Source organism: Bufo gargarizans, chromosome 4, assembly GCF_014858855.1.
Source record: "Bufo gargarizans isolate SCDJY-AF-19 chromosome 4, ASM1485885v1, whole genome shotgun sequence".
Classification (NCBI taxonomy): Eukaryota; Metazoa; Chordata; class Amphibia; order Anura; family Bufonidae; genus Bufo; species Bufo gargarizans.
Genome location: NC_058083.1, coordinates 229,019,699 through 229,038,434, shown reverse-complemented (window position 1 = coordinate 229,038,434; position 18,736 = coordinate 229,019,699). Strand labels below are relative to the sequence as shown.

The 18,736-nt window shown below is 41.1% G+C and overlaps 1 protein-coding gene across 3 annotated transcripts in view; it reads left to right on the top strand.

Moving 5' to 3' along the window:
- Positions 1-5,814: 5,814 nt before the first annotated feature.
- LOC122935633 (isoaspartyl peptidase/L-asparaginase-like) overlaps positions 5,815-18,736 on the top strand; it is a 99,857-nt gene continuing 86,935 nt past the window's right edge. For 2 of the 3 annotated variants that reach the window (XM_044291425.1, XM_044291423.1), the window contains exon 1: positions 5,824-5,938. The gene's annotated coding sequence lies outside the window, so the exon portion shown is untranslated. Of the gene's footprint in view, positions 5,939-18,736 lie in introns of all 3 variants that reach the window. The other variant, XM_044291424.1, reaches the window with a different exon arrangement.

The following is an 18,736-nucleotide window of genomic DNA, read 5'->3' as shown; positions in this document are numbered from 1 at the left end:
CTTCAATATCCAGCAGTACAGGGGGGCGGATGCCAAAGTATACTAGTGGCGATATGGAGGTGGGCTAATTCCACTCCCCACCAGTCACCAAATATTCCGGCTAGAGTAGCCAAATAGAGGTGCGTCGCTCTGTACTGTCACAGGAGGCACTACCTTGGGTATTTAAATAGCAACTTTGATAGGTTAGAGACTGGATAGATACATATCAATGGTGTACAGGTAATGCATGTCGATGGATGAATTAATTCTCCCCATAAATATAGATATTGATATTATATGTCAGGGTACTCAAAAGACAAAACATCTAGCAGTGAACAATAACAATATTAATCTTTAGGAAAGTAGGTCCCAAAATGGACTGATACGAAGCCGAGAGGGAGGGGGGGGGGGGGGTTTATAGGAAAAATCTCATATGGATACATAGAAGGATGAATTCAGCCAGGGTATGTCGCTATGAGTTTGCAACTTGTATCCCATATAACCACTGTTACACTTATAGGATTGTCTTATTTATTGCTGTAGCCTATAATTTAGGCTGTGACAGGCATAAATTGCTTGTTACTGTTTGCCTGCAACCCTGGTATTGTCTGGTCCCCTGATGATCTGGCGTATAGCCAGTGAAACGTGTAGGGACATTGTCTATTTTTCACTTGTCTGTCTGCCCTGAAAAAATTGTGCTGTACTTATCTTTGTGAAGTGTGTCCAGGCAGTTTGAGGTGCTCCAGGGGGCACTAAGATGAGGCCTCATCTTAGTGCCCCCTGGAGCACCTCAAACCGCCTGGACACACTTCACAAAGATAAGAACAGCACAATTTTTTCTTCCCTCCGTCGCATGCTCTGCTTATTTGACTATTACAGCACCGTTGACTAATTTTTAGTTGGATTATTGTACTCATTTACCGCATGCCTCGGTTTTACATCATCTTATGTGTTCCTTTGTCCTTGTAGTCTTGGCTGTTTGTCAGGCGGTTTGAAGGCGAATTTCTTTGGTGCTCCAGTATTTTGGTTTATATCCCTTGTTTAAATTGTAGTTTGAATCATATCTGTATAGACATAGAGGTGTGTATGCACTGCGTTGATTTCTCTCTAGTTGTCTCCTGAAGAACCAAATCAAATGGGGAAACGCGTTGAGACGAGTACCTTTACTTGAATTTTTACAATCATTCTGGTATTTATATCTTATTGTATTATATGACCCGGTCATCCATAAGGGTCTATTGAGTGTGTTAGGGCTGTTTTAAGGACAGATAGGGCAGGTACGGGGACAGAGTGCTCCCACCATCAGGGTGCATCTCTGGGCTGAGCACTAGGAAGGGATACCTTAGGGTTATACTAGGGACCCTTCTGGCTTGCCCATTTTTTTTTTTTCCTGATATACCATCCTTCCTACCCATCACTGATTCAGCCCACCTGTGTTTGTATGTCTATTTGTCTTTCTATTGTCCCCACGTGAGGGATTTATGGTAATTTTTTAATATTTTCTAATAAAAACTATTTTTTAGGCAGTTGTTCTCTGTGATAGATTATTCTTTATACAACCACCATTAACGCATTTATTCAGTGTCATATACTAATAATGAACCTGGAAGCCTCGTACATGCTCCGGCTCATTATTAGAACAGGGTGTTTTCCCCAATTTTTGCCAGGTGAAAGCACGCCTTAACCAGAAACGTGTGCTTACAGTTTTTAACACTCTTTAACACATTTGATCACAGCATCTGAGTGGTTACATGTCTGTGGTCAGCATTAACGCCAGTCATGGACATTAGCCACAGGTACCTGCTGTATGAAACAGCAGGCACCCAGCGGCTATGGTGCTTTTTCTGGAGCAGGCACCATGTGCCAAGGGGAGGGGCTTAACACTTAGCGGCAGATTTATCAAAACCGATGTAAAGGAAAACTGGCTTTGTTGTCCATAGCAACCAATTGGATGCCAAATTTTATTTTCCAAAGAAGCTCTGAAGAATGAAAGTTGGAAGCTGATTATTTGCTATGGGCAACTAAACCTGTTTTACTTTACACCCGTTTTGATAAATCTCCCCCTTACTATTTCGTTCTCTTACAGATTTCAGATGATCGTTGGGGGTCCTAGTAGCAAGATCCTTGTAGTATCATTGGGGGATCCTTCAAACAAAAAGGTATTTTCCAAAAGAGGACTACTCGTTTCATCTTTTTAAAAAAATGTTGCATTCTTCTACTATATTCTCTAGGCTGTGTTTTAATATTATCTATTTTATTTGATTCCCTTTCATGACTTTTTAAGTAAGGTTGGTCTAAATGTATTTATTTATTTAATGCACTTATATAAAAATATTTTTTAGCCGTACTTCTTAAGTACATGAGATATGCATCATATGTATATTGGGTGTTTGGTGTTCAATTATTCATGTGAATATATCGGCCTTTTCCCAAGTCAATGATGGAAATCAGCATATGTTAGTTATGTATTGATTGTGTATTGCTTTACATGTCTTTTTGACTGTGTATAAGCAGATATAAGTGACGGATAACCTTTCTGCTTTCAAGAGAGATACTTAATCAATGTGGTAATGATTGCATTGAATATCTGTGGATCATTTAAATGCTGTCCTTTTATTGTTTAGGCAACTTTATATTTGTAAAGAAGTGAGTCTATTAAAGCTTGATCACAGCTTTGAGCATGTACAGTCGTGGCCAAAAGTTTTGAGAATGACACAAATATTAGTTTTCACAAAGTCTGCTGCTAAACTGCTTTTAGATATTTGTTTCAGTTGTTTCTGTGATGTAGTGAAATATAATTACACGCACTTCATACGTTTCAAAGGCTTTTATCGACAATTACATGACATTTATGCAAAGAGTCAGTATTTGCAGTGTTTGCCCTTCTTTTTCAGGACCTCTGCAATTTGACTGGGCATGCTCTCAATCAACTTCTGGGCCAATTCCTGACTGATAGCAACCCATTCTTTCATAATCACTTCTTGGAGTTTGTCAGAATTAGTGCGTTTTTGTTTGTCCACCCGTCTCTTGAGGATTGACCACAAGTTCTCAATGGGGTTAAGATCTAGGGAGTTTCCAGGCCATGGACCCAAAATGACAACGTTTTGGTCCCCGAGCCACTTAGTTATCACTTTTGCCTTATGGCACGGTGCTCTATCATGCTGGAAAATGCATTGTTCTTCACCAAACTGTTGTTGGATTATTGGAAGAAGTTGCTGTTGGAGGGTGTTTTGGTACCATTCTTTATTCATGGCTGTGTTTTTGGGCAAAATTGTGAGTGAGACCACTCCCCTGGATGAGAAGCAACCCCACACATGAATGGTCTTAGGATGCTTTACTGTTGGCATGACACAGGATTGATGGTAGCACTCACCTTTTCTTCTCCGGACAAACCTTTTTCCTGATGCCCCAAACAATCGGAAAGAGGCTTCATCGGAGAATATGACTTTGCCCCAGTCCTCAGCAGTCCATTCACCATATTTTCTGCAGAAGATCAATCTGTCCCTGATGTTTTGTTTGGAGAGAAGTGGCTTATTTGCTGCCCTTCTTGACAACAGGCCATCTTCCAAAAGTCTTTGCCTCACTGTGCGTGCAGATGCGCTCACACCTGCCTGCTGCCATTCCTGAGCAAGCTCTGCACTGGTGGCGCTCCGATCCCGCAGCTGAATCCTTTTTAGGAGACGATCCTGGCGCTTGCTGGACTTTCTTGGACGCCCTGAAGCCTTCTTAACAAGAATTGAACCTCTTTCCTTGAAGTTCTTGATGATCCTATAAATTGTTGATTGAGGTGCAATCTTAGTAGCCACAATATCCTTTCCTGTGAAGCCATTTTTATGCAACGAAATGATGGCTGCACGCGTTTCTTTGCAGGTCACCATGGTTAACAATGGAAGAACAATGGTTTCAAGCATCACCCTCCTTTTAACAGGTCAAGTCTGCCATTTTAACTCAATCAGCCTGACATAATGATCTCCAGCCTTAGTGCTCGTCAACATTCTCATCTGAGTTAAAAAGACGATTACTGAAATGATCTCAGCAGGTCCTTTAATGACAGCAATGAAATGCAGTGGAAAGTTTTTGGGGGGATTAAGTTAATTTCCATGTCAAAGAAGGACTATGCAATTCATCTGATCACTCTTCATAAAATTCTGGAGTATATGCAAATTACTATTATAAAAACTTAAGCAGCAACTTTTCCAATTTCCAATATTTATGTAATTCTCAAAACTTTTGGCCACGACTGTACTGATAGTATTAGATACACCTCAAAATCCATGTTTTTATTAAAGCACAAAGCCACTTCTGCCAACATCTGTAGGATTTTTTGGGTTTGACAGTAGATCTTTAGGTCGGGTTCACATCACCATTTAGATTTCTGTTCTTCTGATCCATGAGAAGAACTGAAAAATAAACAAAAAATGGATCCTATATTTTAAGTATCTGTTAGGCCTCTGGCACACGACCGTATGTATTTTGTGGTCCGCAAAAAACGGATCTGCAAAAAAAACTGATGAAATCCGTGTGCATTCCGTTTTTTGCGAAACAGAACATCTGGCCCCTAATAGAACAGCACTGTCCTTGTCCATTATGCGGACAATAATAGGACATGTTCTATGTTTGAATGGAACAGATCAGAAGAACAGAAAGCTCAATGATGACGTGAACTCAGCCTTAGCATCCAAAAGATTGTAATTTTCCTAGTATGTGTTTAGAGTGACAATTTGTTGCCAAATTCTGAGAAGCTACTGAAATAATATAAAACGATATAAGCCACATGTTATTAACCCCTTTAGGACCCTGCCATTTTTCACCCCAAAGAGGACCTTTCATGGGTCCAGACATTATGAAAAAATAAACTACTGTAGCAGGTTTTGTAGGGCACTGTGCTCGGATGTAATATTGCTTACTAGTTTGTCTGGGCATTGATACGTTCGCCCACTGTGCCCCCCTGCAGTTTTTTGGGATCAGTGTGAGGAGACTTGCATCCCTTCCCTCCCAGAATTCCAGAGGAGCATGTATGGCGTATAGGTCTCCTCACACTGATTAAGGTGCTCTCTCCCTAAGGAGAGTTAGTTCCCCCTGACCCGGACACAGGCCTCTCAACCAGTTAAGCCAGTACTCTCTGCTCTGTACTGATGAGGGGTAATTGCCTGAAACACATGGTTTCAGATGAGTTGCTGGCTTATTTAATATCCAAGTCATGTCTCAAGGCTTATTTTAAGAGCTGAACATTGACTTATAGGATAGGTGCCTTACATCTGGTGGCATTAGAGTCAAAGCTTGTTAAGACCTCATTTGCATTCCTTCCCTCCCAGAATTCCAGAGGAGCATGTATGGCCTATAAGTCTCCCCACGCCGATTAAGGTGCTCTCTCCCTAAGGGGCGTTAGAGCCACCCTGACCCGGCTTATTGTAACCTAACGGTGCATGTATTACGCGCAGACTTTTACATATGTTGACTATATATATATATAGCTACTGTATGCAAGCTCCAAATTCCAATCTATTTTGGTGCACGACGTAGCTAGCACAAACCGAACAGGATCAGATGGCCTGGAATCACTGTACCAGCATAAATGGCAACTGGTAAACTTGAAATACACAAACCCATTTATTTTGTTATATTACTATGTGCATAACTACCTTCTACCATATTTAAATATTGGTTTTCTTCATTTTATTTGCTTTTATTCCCAGTTTTCCTTGCCTCTTTTTTCTAGCATGTTCCTCTAAACTGTTGAGTAAGCCGGTTTAAGAGTGGCAGATTAACATAGAGCCCTTTGTCAATAATTAACAGGTTTGAATACTTTAGATATTGTGCTCTGTCTCTTATGTACAAGTGTCCGCTGCCCACCCACTGTAACCGGCAGAAAGAGTAAAGCTTGCTTGCCGTGCTTAATTCATTTTCTTAATCACTATAGATAAATATTGTGAAGAGAAGGTGCACAAAGAATCAGCAGGTATGTTTAATCCATTTTAAGTATGAGTCTAGGGGATAAAGCTCTTACGTTCTATTATACATATATGTATTGGTTGCATTTATAAAACAAACTGCAGCTATAGACTACAGTGTTATAGTTAAAATTATGGGTTTTTTTGTTAGTTTTTTTTACAAAATGTAATTTCAGATCGTTCAACCTTACTCAAGCTGTCTTCTACTAACATATATAAGAAAGGAAACAAAGTTCAAAGTTTAGGTTCCATAAGAAACTATCTTATCCTTAAGTTATTCATTAGAGTAAATATACTGTTCTACCTTGCCAATAGCTTTCAGTGTATATTTGTGTCTGGATATTTATAGCCACTTTTAGTACTTTTCTTATTTTTTCATTGTAAATCATTATTTCTTCTTAAAGGGATATTACAGATAATGCAAGAGTAGGCATTGAGAGCAATAGTGGTGTATAGAAACTTGCTATATAGTTGCTCATGTTCTACCTTTGGTGTAATTACAAAGCAGGACATATTTTCCCTGCTTTTCCTGGCTCCCTAGTGACTCATGTTGCAGTAAAGGGGTTGTCCAGCCATTTCTAAGTGACAGCCTATCCTCAGGACTCTAACTGATCAACGAGGATCCGACACCCTGCACCCCCTCCGATTAGTTGTTCATCAATATTGTGGTGGACAGCGCTCATCAGTGGAGTGCTTCGCCCATTGACCTCACTGGGAGCAGTGGTGTAGGAGTGAGCCTCCTCACAGTGCTGTCTACTTCTGCCACAAACTTCCGGGCACAGAGTTACACCCAAACAGCTGATTAGTGGATGTTCAGAGTGTCAGATCCCCAGGGTCTATCCTGAGAACAGGCCATCACAGAAAAGGCTGGACAACTAATCTCCCAGCCTCATGAGTGGTGCCTGTTAATGAATATACTAGTCTTGATAATAAATATGGTTCCTTCTAAAGCCCACCATACATAATAGAATATGGTCTTTTTTTGGAGGGGTCTGATTAAAATATAATATATATGGGGAGTTCTAGACTCTTAACACCTGATACTTTTGTTCTCCCAGTAGATAACCTGCAGGTATAGGTCTCAGGCAATGATTTCCCTTTTGTCCCTATTGAAAACACATATACACTTTGCTGAGCATGTTTGTGTATGGGGAAGTTGAGAGAGATAACTGTCACCCAAGCTAGTGTTTGTCCGATAGTTATTGAAGGTGTATGGAAGGGGCATAGGCCAAGGAGTGGTTATATGGTAAAAACGGTGCCTTTCACCCTGCTTCCCTTTCAATTGTATGCATGTTCCTTAAGGTGCAAATGTATTTGACTACAATGATAGAGGCACTCTATGTGTGGAGCACAAGAGAGTTATTCTAACTTTATAGACACACTTTACTTGTCTGTGGGATATAATGTTCACTAAGGGGCACATTATATCTGTAGGAGCAACAAGGGAGCACTTTAACTGTGGCAGCACTTTAAGGGTTCATGCACAACGAATGTATGTGTTCCGTTCTGTGCATTGGGGCAGCAATTTGTGGTCCCCAATGCACGGAGAATGTTTGTGAGGCCTCCGTTCCGCAAAAAGATAGGACATGTTCTCCGTAGTGCTTCCCTGGGGTTCCGTGCCGTGCTTCTGTTCCGCACTGTTCCGCATGTTCCGCAGTGAATGGGTCCGCATCCGTGATGCTGAATGCACACAAAACCGTAGTCCGTTGGTTGCGGATCTGCACATGCGGTCCGCAATACGGAAACGGAACCCATATGTTTGTGTGCATGAGCCCCAAAAAACTAACTGGTACTTTAACTGTGTGTGGGGGCACTAATGGGCACATTAACTATGTATGGGGAACTAAGGTTGAGTGCACATCACCTTTTAACAAGAACAGAAAAAATCTGTTATTTTGAGCATCAGTTATGATCATTATGATCATCAGTTTGTGTTGCTTCCGTCACAGATCTGTTATTTTTGAAGGGAGAAAAAGTCCTGAAAAAAGTACTCTTTCTATCAAAAATAACATGTCTGATGGAAGTGACACAAACTGATAAAAAAAACTGGTAAAGATAGTAGGGCACACCACCACTTGATGTCACACGGATTGAATTGTAATCTTCAAAGACATGTATTGAAGCTACCATCATATAAGGAAATTTGCGGCCGTAGCCGAATCCATTTACTTACATTTAATTTGTATTGATGACTATATTTTAGTATTTATATTTTAACAATTTTACCGTATTTGATTGTATTTTATATGTTCTAGACAGTATAAGTTATAATAAATATCCGTGTGACATCAAGTGGTGGTGTGCCCTACTATCTTTACCTCTTTTTGAAATTTTTCTAAAGGATTGGGTGAATCCTTTTTGTAGGTGCACCCTTTCATTGCCTGAGCAGTAGGTGAGCCCTCTCTAAGTACTTGATAAAAAAAACTGATCATAACTGATGCTCAAAATAACTGATGTTTTTTTATTAGTGGTACTTTAAACTGTGGGGCACTATTACCGTGAGGCGGACACTAAAGGGGTGCTATTAATGCATAGATGTACTAAGGAGACCATATTATTGTGTTGATGCCACAGGGAACGGACTAATATGACTTTTAGATGGGAAGAGAGGCAACAATTACTGTGTGAAAATGATAATGGAACATTATCAGTAGAGATAAGCGAATTTCTTAAAAGTTCAATTCCACTGATTTGCCAAATTTCACAAAAAATGTATTTGTAAGTAGTGGGTGCAATGACAGTGAGCTGCGATAGTGCCGCCCCCGTCATTTAATCAAATCAAACTTACCACCATCTTGCTTGAAGATCTCGGCCGAAATCCTGTGCGGCGCATGATTACGTCATCACGCCGGCTGGCGTGGTGACGTATGATGTCATCAGACCGGCTGGCACGATGATGTAATCTCGTGCCTCACGATATTTCAGCCGAGATCTTCAAGCAAGATTGAGGCTGGCGGCCCATCGCGAGCAAATGGAGGATGTAAGATCGATCCGATCGCTTGTTCATCAGGTGATCTGTGGCACCTTTACACAAGTCAATTATAGGGAACAAGCGTTAGCACTATAGTGGCGTTATTACATCACTATTTGGTGATAATGTGTGGTCTTGGTGTAGAGGTATTATTTGTTAACTAAAGAGGTATTATTCAGACGCTATAAAGTGGGAATACAGTATGTGGTCATGGTGTAGAGGTATTATTTGATAACTATAGAGGTATTATTCAGACGCTATAAAGTGGGAATACAGTATGTGGTCGTGGTGTAGAGGTATTATTTGATAACTATAGAGGTATTATTCAGACGCTATAAAGTGGGAATACAGTATGTGGTCGTGGTGTAGAGGTATTATTTGATAACTATAGAGGTATTATTCAGACGCTATAAAGTGGGAATACAGTATGTGGTCGTGGTGTAGAGGTATTATTTGATAACTATAGAGGTATTATTCAGACGCTATAAAGTGGGAATACAGTATGTGGTCGTGGTGTAGAGGTATTATTTGATAACTATAGAGGTATTATTCAGACGCTATAAAGTGGGAATACAGTATGTGGTCGTGGTGTAGAGGTATTATTTGATAACTATAGAGGTATTATTCAGACGCTATAAAGTGGGAATACAGTATGTGGTCGTGGTGTAGAGGTATTATTTGATAACTATAGAGGTATTATTCAGACGCTATAAAGTGGGAATACAGTATGTGGTCGTGGTGTAGAGGTATTATTTGATAACTATAGAGGTATTATTAAGACACATTAAAGTGGGAATACAGTATGTGGTCGTGGTGTAGAGGTATTATTTGGTATCAGTATGATGGTTTTACTAAAAAATTATGTGGCAGTAATTTATGGCCATGGTGGATCGTTAGGTATTATTTGGCCCTTGTAGATTAGTATTACATGGTAATTGTATGACTATATTAATTAGAAGTTGTCTACAGTATAGCAGAAACTGGTGGGCAGAGGACACGGTTGCCTTTCTCCCCGAATACCGGCAGCCACATCCTCTTCAACAGAGCCTGCTGTACTGAACAGCCTGACCTGCCTGTCCTAGAGTTTAGTGAGCACAATATCTTGAATCCAGTCAAAGCTTCATAATGAACTTTTGCTCAATTCCACCCCTTTATGATATCCTGCGTATGCCTCATCTAAGAGGGAGGAGAGTGGCAGACATTGAGTGAAGAGATGCATAGCTGAAATACAGGGAAATGCAGTAATGTATATGTTATATAATATAATCTATAATGTATACTGAGCATATTGAACTTCAACTGCTTTGATTAGTGTTGCTCAAAAGTTCAGTAAAAATGTAGATGTGACATATTCTAATACTCAATTTAGCACCTAAATCTGATAGATACTGGATTGTAAAAGGTCACAGTAACTAAAGTCCCAATAATTCTGGAATTTTTATAATGTTTAGAGTAATGGCTCAAGAAATTATAGGCCTGTCTCTCTAGGAAATTGTGAAAACACGCAGAGTGCACTCTGATAAATTATCAGAGTGCACTGCTGATGCTGCAAGTGCAATTTATAAAAAGAGCACTGTGGAAAAACTCTTGAAGATCTGATAACCTCAAACAGAAAAGTACTTTTTGTACGTGTTATCTTTTTTCTATTCAATAGTATTTTTGGAAGCTTTCTCACTAGCTACCGAGTTTATGCCTGCTGGCCTATATACATGTAACACCTTTAGACTGGTTTACTGTATGCAGCACTGATGCTGAGATTATAACTCTGTTTTAATTACCATTCAAATTCATCCCTTCCTCTTCTGTAGTGCTAGATATTGCAGGGTAAGTGTAACTGAAACCCATATAGTGCTGCCCATAATTATTCATACCCCTGGCAAATTTTGACTTAAAGCTACTTTTATTCAACCAGCAAGTAATTTTTTGACGGGAAATGACATAGGTGTCTCCCAAAAGATAATAAGACGACGTACAAGAGGCATTATTGTGGGGAAAAAACATTTCTCAGCTTTTATTTACAATTCAGCAAAAATTGTCCAGTCCAAAATTATTTATACCCTTCTCAATAATCAATAGAAAAGCCTTTATTGGCTATTACAGCAATCAAACGCTTCCTATAATTGCAGACCAGCTTTTGCATGTCTCCACAGGTATTTTTGCCCATTCATCTTTAGCAATGAGCTCCAAATCTTTCAGGTTGGAGGGTCTTCTTGCCATCACCCTGATCTTTAGCTCCTTCCACAGATTCTCAATTGGATTCAAGTCTGGACTCTGGCTGGGCCACTCCAAAACGTTAATGTTGTTGTCTGCTAACCATTTCTTCACCACTTCTGCTGTGTGTTTTGGTTCATTGTCATGCTGAAATGTCCACTGGTATTCTGTCTCAGCATCGGTTGTACCTGCGACAAGCTTCTTGTAGACCCAGTCTGTAAGGATGTGTGCGGCAGGTTGAATGATCACTTTAACAGATAGCTTACTCAATGAATAAAGACTCCAGAGGTAACTTTCAATGCTTCTTTATGCTTCAAGGTAGCAAGGATATGAACATAGAGGCTTTTTCATAGGTAAAATTTCTAATGAAGTTACACAGCTCCCTCACTCTGCAGTCTCTTCACAACAACTATACAAAATGGAGTTACAGCAGGAAATGGAGGGTGGGAACAACCAACTAGCCAGAAACAGCAGGGGTGTAAGGATCATACCAAATAATATAGTAAAATAACATATAATAACAACTGCTAGACAGTAAAAGCTGCGTGGCAGCACACTCCCCGCCTGGTATCGTGAGATACCACTATACACTACATTATTTTATTTTAACATACTATTAACATTGCACACAGTAACATGCTATTTAACCTTCTCAAGTATATAAGCTAGCTATATTAAAGGTCTTAAGTGACTCCTTCACATAACGCTGAATCTGAATTTTTGGAAGCAGGCATAATTAAGACTGTCTCGGTGACTGGTCTCAGGAAGGTTTTTGAAGCCCCATCCTTAACGATCCTGACTTCCACACTTCGTACTCTTCCATCATCACTAGTAAAGGCCTTTGTAATAAGTCCAACTGGCCACTGGATCCGGTGAGCTTGCTCGTCTCTTAGCAGGACCAGGTCCCCTTCCTTTAAGTTAGGCTTCTGGGTTTGCCACTTTTTACGTCTTTGAAGAAGTGTGAGGTATTCCTTCCTCCATCTGTCCCAGAAACAATCTGCAAGGTATTGAGCGTATCTCCACTGACGTTTATATATGTCCTTTTCATCTTGCAGGAATTCTGCGACTTTGACAGCTAGGGTTGCGCCACACAATTCTAATCTTGGAATAGTGTGAGCAGGTTTTGGAGCTAACTTGGCTCTTCCTAGTAGTAAACCGACATAGGATCTCCCGGAGGGATCTATGATCTTGAGATAAGCCACAGCCGCTATAGCCTCGGTAGATGCATCACAAAAGATGTGAATCTCTTTCCTCAGACTTCTTGAAATTGAAGTGGGTGAATAGCAGCGTGGGATATTAAGTTCTTCCAGTACTTTCATGGAGTTTCTCCATTTCTCCCATTTAGGCAGTAGGTCTACTGGCAGAGGGGCATCCCAATCTGTCACTCTCTCAGTAAGCTGGTGAAGTATGGATCTCCCTTGGACGGTAACTGGAGTCACAAAGCCTAGGGGATCGTAAAGGCTATTAACAGTTGACAGGACTCCTCGTCTGGTGAACGGCTTCTTGGCGTCAGAGACCTGAAAGGTGAATGTATCTGAAGTTATATTCCAGAGAAGACCGAGACTCCTTTGAGTGGGTAGGGCATCTGCTCCCAAGTCCAAATCCTTCAAATCCTTAGCATGATCTTCTGGATTGAAAGACCTCATTACTTCACTGCTATTAGATGCAATCTTATGAAGCCTTAAGTTAGCAGTCAACAGGAGCTGTTGAGTTCTTCTTATCAAATTGACGGCTTCTTCAGGTGTTGAAAAGGATTTCAGGCCATCGTCTACATAAAAATCTCTCTCAATAAATAGCCTGGTGTCAGATCCGAATTCCTTTTCACCTTCCTGCACTGTTCTTCTCAGTCCATAAGTTGCCATGGCATCATCTATCACCTGATCATTAATGTCATTGTTGCGGTGCCACAAGAACCTGAGATAATTTCTGTGGTCCTCTTTGACTATGAAACAGTGGAACATCTGTTGGACGTCAGCTGTCACGGCAATTGGTTCCTTCCTGAACCGCATCAACACTCCTACAAGGTTGTTGGTTAGATTTGGACCAGTTAGAAGAACGTTATTTAAAGAGGTTCCCTGGAACTGAGCGCTTGAGTCAAAGACTATTCTGATTTGCCCCGGTTTACGAGGATGGTAGACTCCAAAGGATGGAAGGTACCAGCATTCTTTACCTTCCATAAGGTCTGGTGCTGGCTCAGCATGAAGGTTATCTATAATCTTCTGCATAAATTCTAGAAAGTGCTCTTGCATCTCAGGTTTGTTACAGAGAGTTTTCTTAAGTGCAGCAAATCTGGTTAAAGCTTGTTGTCGATTGTTAGGGAGAGTAAGCCTTGGTACTCGGAAGGGTAATGGAGCTACCCAACTGTTGGAATTGTCCTTGAAGAACTCTTCATCCATAATCTTGATGAACTCCTTGTCTTCGACTGAAGGGGCAATCTTGTTGTCATCACAAGTAGTCTGATACACTGAATCACCAAGGTCCTTCTGAGAAGTGAGCTTGCAGTTTATACCTTGGAGTGCTAGATATGGGACTTTGTTTTTAAAATCAAGTCTTTCCTTCACATAATAGTGCAATGGACATTTCATCAACCGATAGGCAACATTAGTTTTGTAGGAAGCTACGTCCAAGAGCTTGTGAGATTGATCTAAACAGACTTCTCCTATTATCACCCATCCAAGATCAAGTTTCTGGACCTGAGGAGCATCATCTGGACCATTACATAACTCTCTTATTTTATGAACTCTAGGAATGTCTCTCCCTAGTAGAATCAAAATCTTAACATCCTTGTAAAGAGGTGGAATGTAGTCAGCAATGTGGCTCAAATGAGGGTGATGACGTGCAACCTCTGGTGTGGGGATTTCTTCTCTATTGTTCGGTAGCTGATCACATTCGATTAGAGTTGGAAGAGGAAACTCTATGTCCTCCTATTCTGATGCCACTATGAAGCCATTGGCTCTTCTTCCAGAAGTATTGATCTTTCCTGCACATGTCTGCAAGGTATAGGACCAAGTCTCTCCATGAATGTTGAATAAGTCAAAGAATTCTGTACTGGCCAATGAGCGATTGCTCTGATCATCGAGTATGGCATACATTTTTATGGAATTTTGTGGACATCCTTCAGGAAAAACCCTTACAAGACATATCTTGCTACAAGATTTGCTATGAAGCCCTTCTCCACATACCTCTGTACACCTTGTGGTTACGGGGTTGGCACGTTGCTCAGTTCTCTCCCCGTCATCATCTGATGTAGTCTTGGGGTTGCTGCCGGGTGAAGGTTTCCTTTTGAACAGGTCTGAATGAAGAGCGTCCACATGTTTGGCACTGTTACACAGGGAACATCTGATGGCGATCTTACAGTCTCTAGCTAAATGATTAGAGGATGCACAACACTTGAAACAGATATTATGCTCTTTGAGAAATGACTTGCGTTCTTCAATAGGCTTATCCTTGAATGCACGACATTTGGAGAGAGAATGTGGCGCATTATGAATAGGACACTGTTGATTAAGATTGCTTGCCTTAATGTCTGTAGCCAAGACGTTGGATGCTATCGCGGTCTTCCTCACGGCAATAGGATGCTTTAAATTCTTAAATTTACTGTTGGTGGCAATACCCCTTGAAGTAGTTAAAGGAATGGTGGTTGTATCTGGATAGAAGAAGCTTGGGTCATTCTTGGACCTTGCAACCTTCCGCACGAACTCTGCAAAATAAAAAAAGGGAGGGAAGGAAACATGATGTTCATACTTATACTTTGATCCTACACTAGTCCACTTTTCCTGAAGATGACTAAGCAACTTTGCTACAATAGGATTTACTCCCTGAGCAGTGTCTAAATAGCTAAGACCTGGTAAACTAGGATCTAACTTTGCAATTTCAAGTTCATGAAGGAGGTCACCTAACTCTCTAAGCTTATGATTGTCCTTAACAGAGATCTTAGGAAAGTCGTTTAGTCTCTGGAATAAGGCAGATTCAATGACTTCGGGGCTCCCATAGTCTTGTTCTAGACGTTCCCAGGCAGCATCAAGGCCTGCTTTAAAGTTATAAATGTAAACAGATTTAAGTCTCTTTACTTGTTCTGAAGATTGACACCCCAACCACTTTATTAGTAAGTCGAGTTCTGCTTGAGGTTCAACGTCCAAGTTCTTGGTTACCGCCTTAAATGTAGATCTCCAACTTCTGTAGTTCTCTGGGCGGTCATCAAATCTAGACAGTTCAATAGTAATCAACTCTCGTCGAATCATATACTTGCTGAACTCTGCAGCATCAGTGCTTTCGGTTTTTATAGCCACAGGGGATACTGATGGTGCACCGACTTGGACCATGGTTGGTATCAGATGTTGGCTGGTAGGTGGAGAGAAAGGCGTTGCAGATGGGTTCAAACTAGGTAAGGGTCTGTCGTCTGAAGGTCTCTGAGCATTTGAAGCTGAAGAGAGCTGTATCACAGGGGGTATAGAGTTCATTCTGTAGTCTTCTGCTGTGCCTTTGTAATCTCTATTCACATAGGGTTGTGGTGGCACATGAGCTGCGTAGGTTGATTCACTTAATTTTGTGACATGCAGTAGTTGTGGAGTGTCTCTGTTAGTAGGTGTGTGTAGTTGACCAGCTTGATTTGGCAACATGTTGCCTTCTGATCCATTTGCTGGATGATCATGAGAAGAATCTCCAACTGTAGGTGGGACTGTATTGTCTTGGTTCTGGGTTAAGACAAACTGTAGGGTCCTTTCAACAGTGTCTTGACAAGCAGCCAAGTTGGGACAAGCTGCTCCTTCTTCTTCCAATAGGGCTTGTTCCAAGACAGATAATTCAGCTAAGGCTACTTCCTTTTCTTTCTTCTTCTGAAGGATTTCTAGCTGAGCCTCTGTTTCTGCTTGAATGCGTTTAGCTTCTGCTTTGATGGCTGCTTCTCTTTCAGAACAGGCCGCTTGAACCTGGGCTGCTGCAACCTTCTGGCGAGCTTTGACTATTTGGTCACTCAGCGTTGACCTTACAGAACAGGACCGCAGTGACTTAGAAGAGGATTTATTATAGGAGCGGGCAGATCTAGATGATTTTCCTGAGTGTCTGGAAGAAGCAGATATACAGGATGTAGTTTCATGTAGCTGTGCTAATCTACCTTCTATCTGTGCCTTTGCTTCAAGATATGTGCTATGCCTCTGCTGGTCAGTGGAAGTAAAGTCCTTTAATTCCAATGCAGCTTCCTCTGTGTTGGAATAAGACAATAGGGAATAGTACTTCTCAGAAAGTCTTTTATAGTTCTCAAATGCCATCTTAACCATTGAGAGAGCAGTGTTTAATTGCTCAGAATAGTTGCTAGTTTCATTAGTGGCTGTTATACAACTTAAAGTCTTCTCCCATAATGCAGTCAGGTTACTAGATGTTTCTTCCTTACTTGCTTCATAAGCCTCCCTTGCCTTCAAGGATGGATGAGGGGCTCTAACAGGACGAGCAGAATGAAGTAAGGAGTTTGCTTTATCTTGATTAAATACAGGTAACTCTGTGGGATCTCTGTCAGACATAATGACAAGTGCTGTAGTTTTGGTGTCTTGTTAGAAATCTGCCAGAGCTCAGCTCTGTAGGTAGTGACTTCTGTTAGTAAGCAGGCTGAGCGGAGGAGCTGGATATTTGTGACAATGAGCCAGCTAGTGCTGCAACTGGTCCAGACTGGATAGCTCAGCTCAGTGCACAGTTCACTATCACTTAATACAGGCAGGAATATACAGTATTTCAGTAGATTCAGGTATTGGATTCACAACCCAAACTGCTTGACAATTATGAATCATTGAGACTTGATATAGCTATGATTACACAGTCCTTGCACAGTTCAAAAGGTACTTATGGCTCCCCAATAAAGGCAAAACTTGTATAAGCTGGTATTACTAGAGAAATGGGTCCACAGACCAGCAATCCCTGGCAGTAAAGGCTGTAACAGTTATGGAGCATTCAGTAGGTGGCTGGCTTCATATGCAGAGTAATGCTTCTGGTGACTGCGGCAGTGACACACAGGCATTGAACTTTCAGTGCACAGCCTGAAGATGGCTTCCTGTCTTAGGGGGTTAGTTCTCCACACAGGCGCGTGGTTACTCACGTTTCTGAGGCTGCAGAGATAGCCATGTGATGGATTCTTCTAGAAATTTACTATTCTGTCTCAGCATCGGTTGTACCTGCGACAAGCTTCTTGTAGACCCAGTCTGTAAGGATGTGTGCGGCAGGTTGAATGATGACTTTAACAGATAGCTTACTCAATGAATAAAGACTCCAGAGGTAACTTTCAATGCTTCTTTATGCTTCAAGGTAGCAAGAATATCAACATAGAGGCTTTTTCATAGGTAAATTTCTAATGAAGTTACACAGCTCCCTCACTCTGCAGTCTCTTCACAACAACTATACAAAATGGAGTTACAGCAGGAAATGGAGGGTGGGAACAACCAACTAGCCAGAAACAGCAGCGGTGTAAGGATCATACCAAATAATACAGGGAGTGCAGAATTATTAGGCAAGTTGTATTTTTGAGGATTAATTTTATTATTGAACAACAACCATGTTCTCAATGAACCCAAAAAACTCATTAATATCAAAGCTGAATTTTTTTGGAAGTAGTTTTTAGTTTGTTTTTAGTTTTAACTATTTTAGGGGGATATCTGTGTGTGCAGGTGACTATTACTGTGCATAATTATTAGGCAACTTAACAAAAAACAAATATATACCCATTTCAATTATTTATTTTTACCAGTGAAACCAATATAACATCTCAACATTCACAAATATACATTTCTGACATTCAAAAACAAAACAAAAACAAATCAGTGACCAATATAGCCACCTTTCTTTGCAAGGACACTCAAAAGCCTGCCATCCATGGATTCTGTCAGTGTTTTGATCTGTTCACCATCAACATTGCGTGCAGCAGCAACCATAGCCTCCCAGACACTGTTCAGAGAGGTGTACTGTTTTCCCTCCTTGTAAATCTCACATTTGATGATGGACCACAGGTTCTCAATGGGGTTCAGATCAGGTGAACAAGGAGGCCATGTCATTAGTTTTTCTTCTTTTATACCCTTTCTTGCCAGCCACGCTGTGGAGTACTTGGACGCGTGTGATGGAGCATTATCCTGCATGAAAATCATGTTTTTCTTGAAGGATGCAGACTTCTTCCTGTACCACTGCTTGAAGAAGGTGTCTTCCAGAAACTGGCAGTAGGACTGGGAGTTGAGCTTGACTCCATCCTCAACCCGAAAAGGCCCCACAAGCTCATCTTTGATGATACCAGCCCAAACCAGTACTCCACCTCCACCTTGCTGGCGTCTGAGTCGGACTGGAGCTCTCTGCCCTTTACCAATCCAGCCACGGGCCCATCCATCTGGCCCATCAAGACTCACTCTCATTTCATCAGTCCATAAAACCTTAGAAAAATCAGTCTTGAGATATTTCTTGGCCCAGTCTTGACGTTTCAGCTTGTGTGTCTTGTTCAGTGGTGGTCGTCTTTCAGCCTTTCTTACCTTGGCCATGTCTCTGAGTATTGCACACCTTGTGCTTTTGGGCACTCCAGTGATGTTGCAGCTCTGAAATATGGCCAAACTGGTGGCAAGTGGCATCTTGGCAGCTGCACGCTTGACTTTTCTCAGTT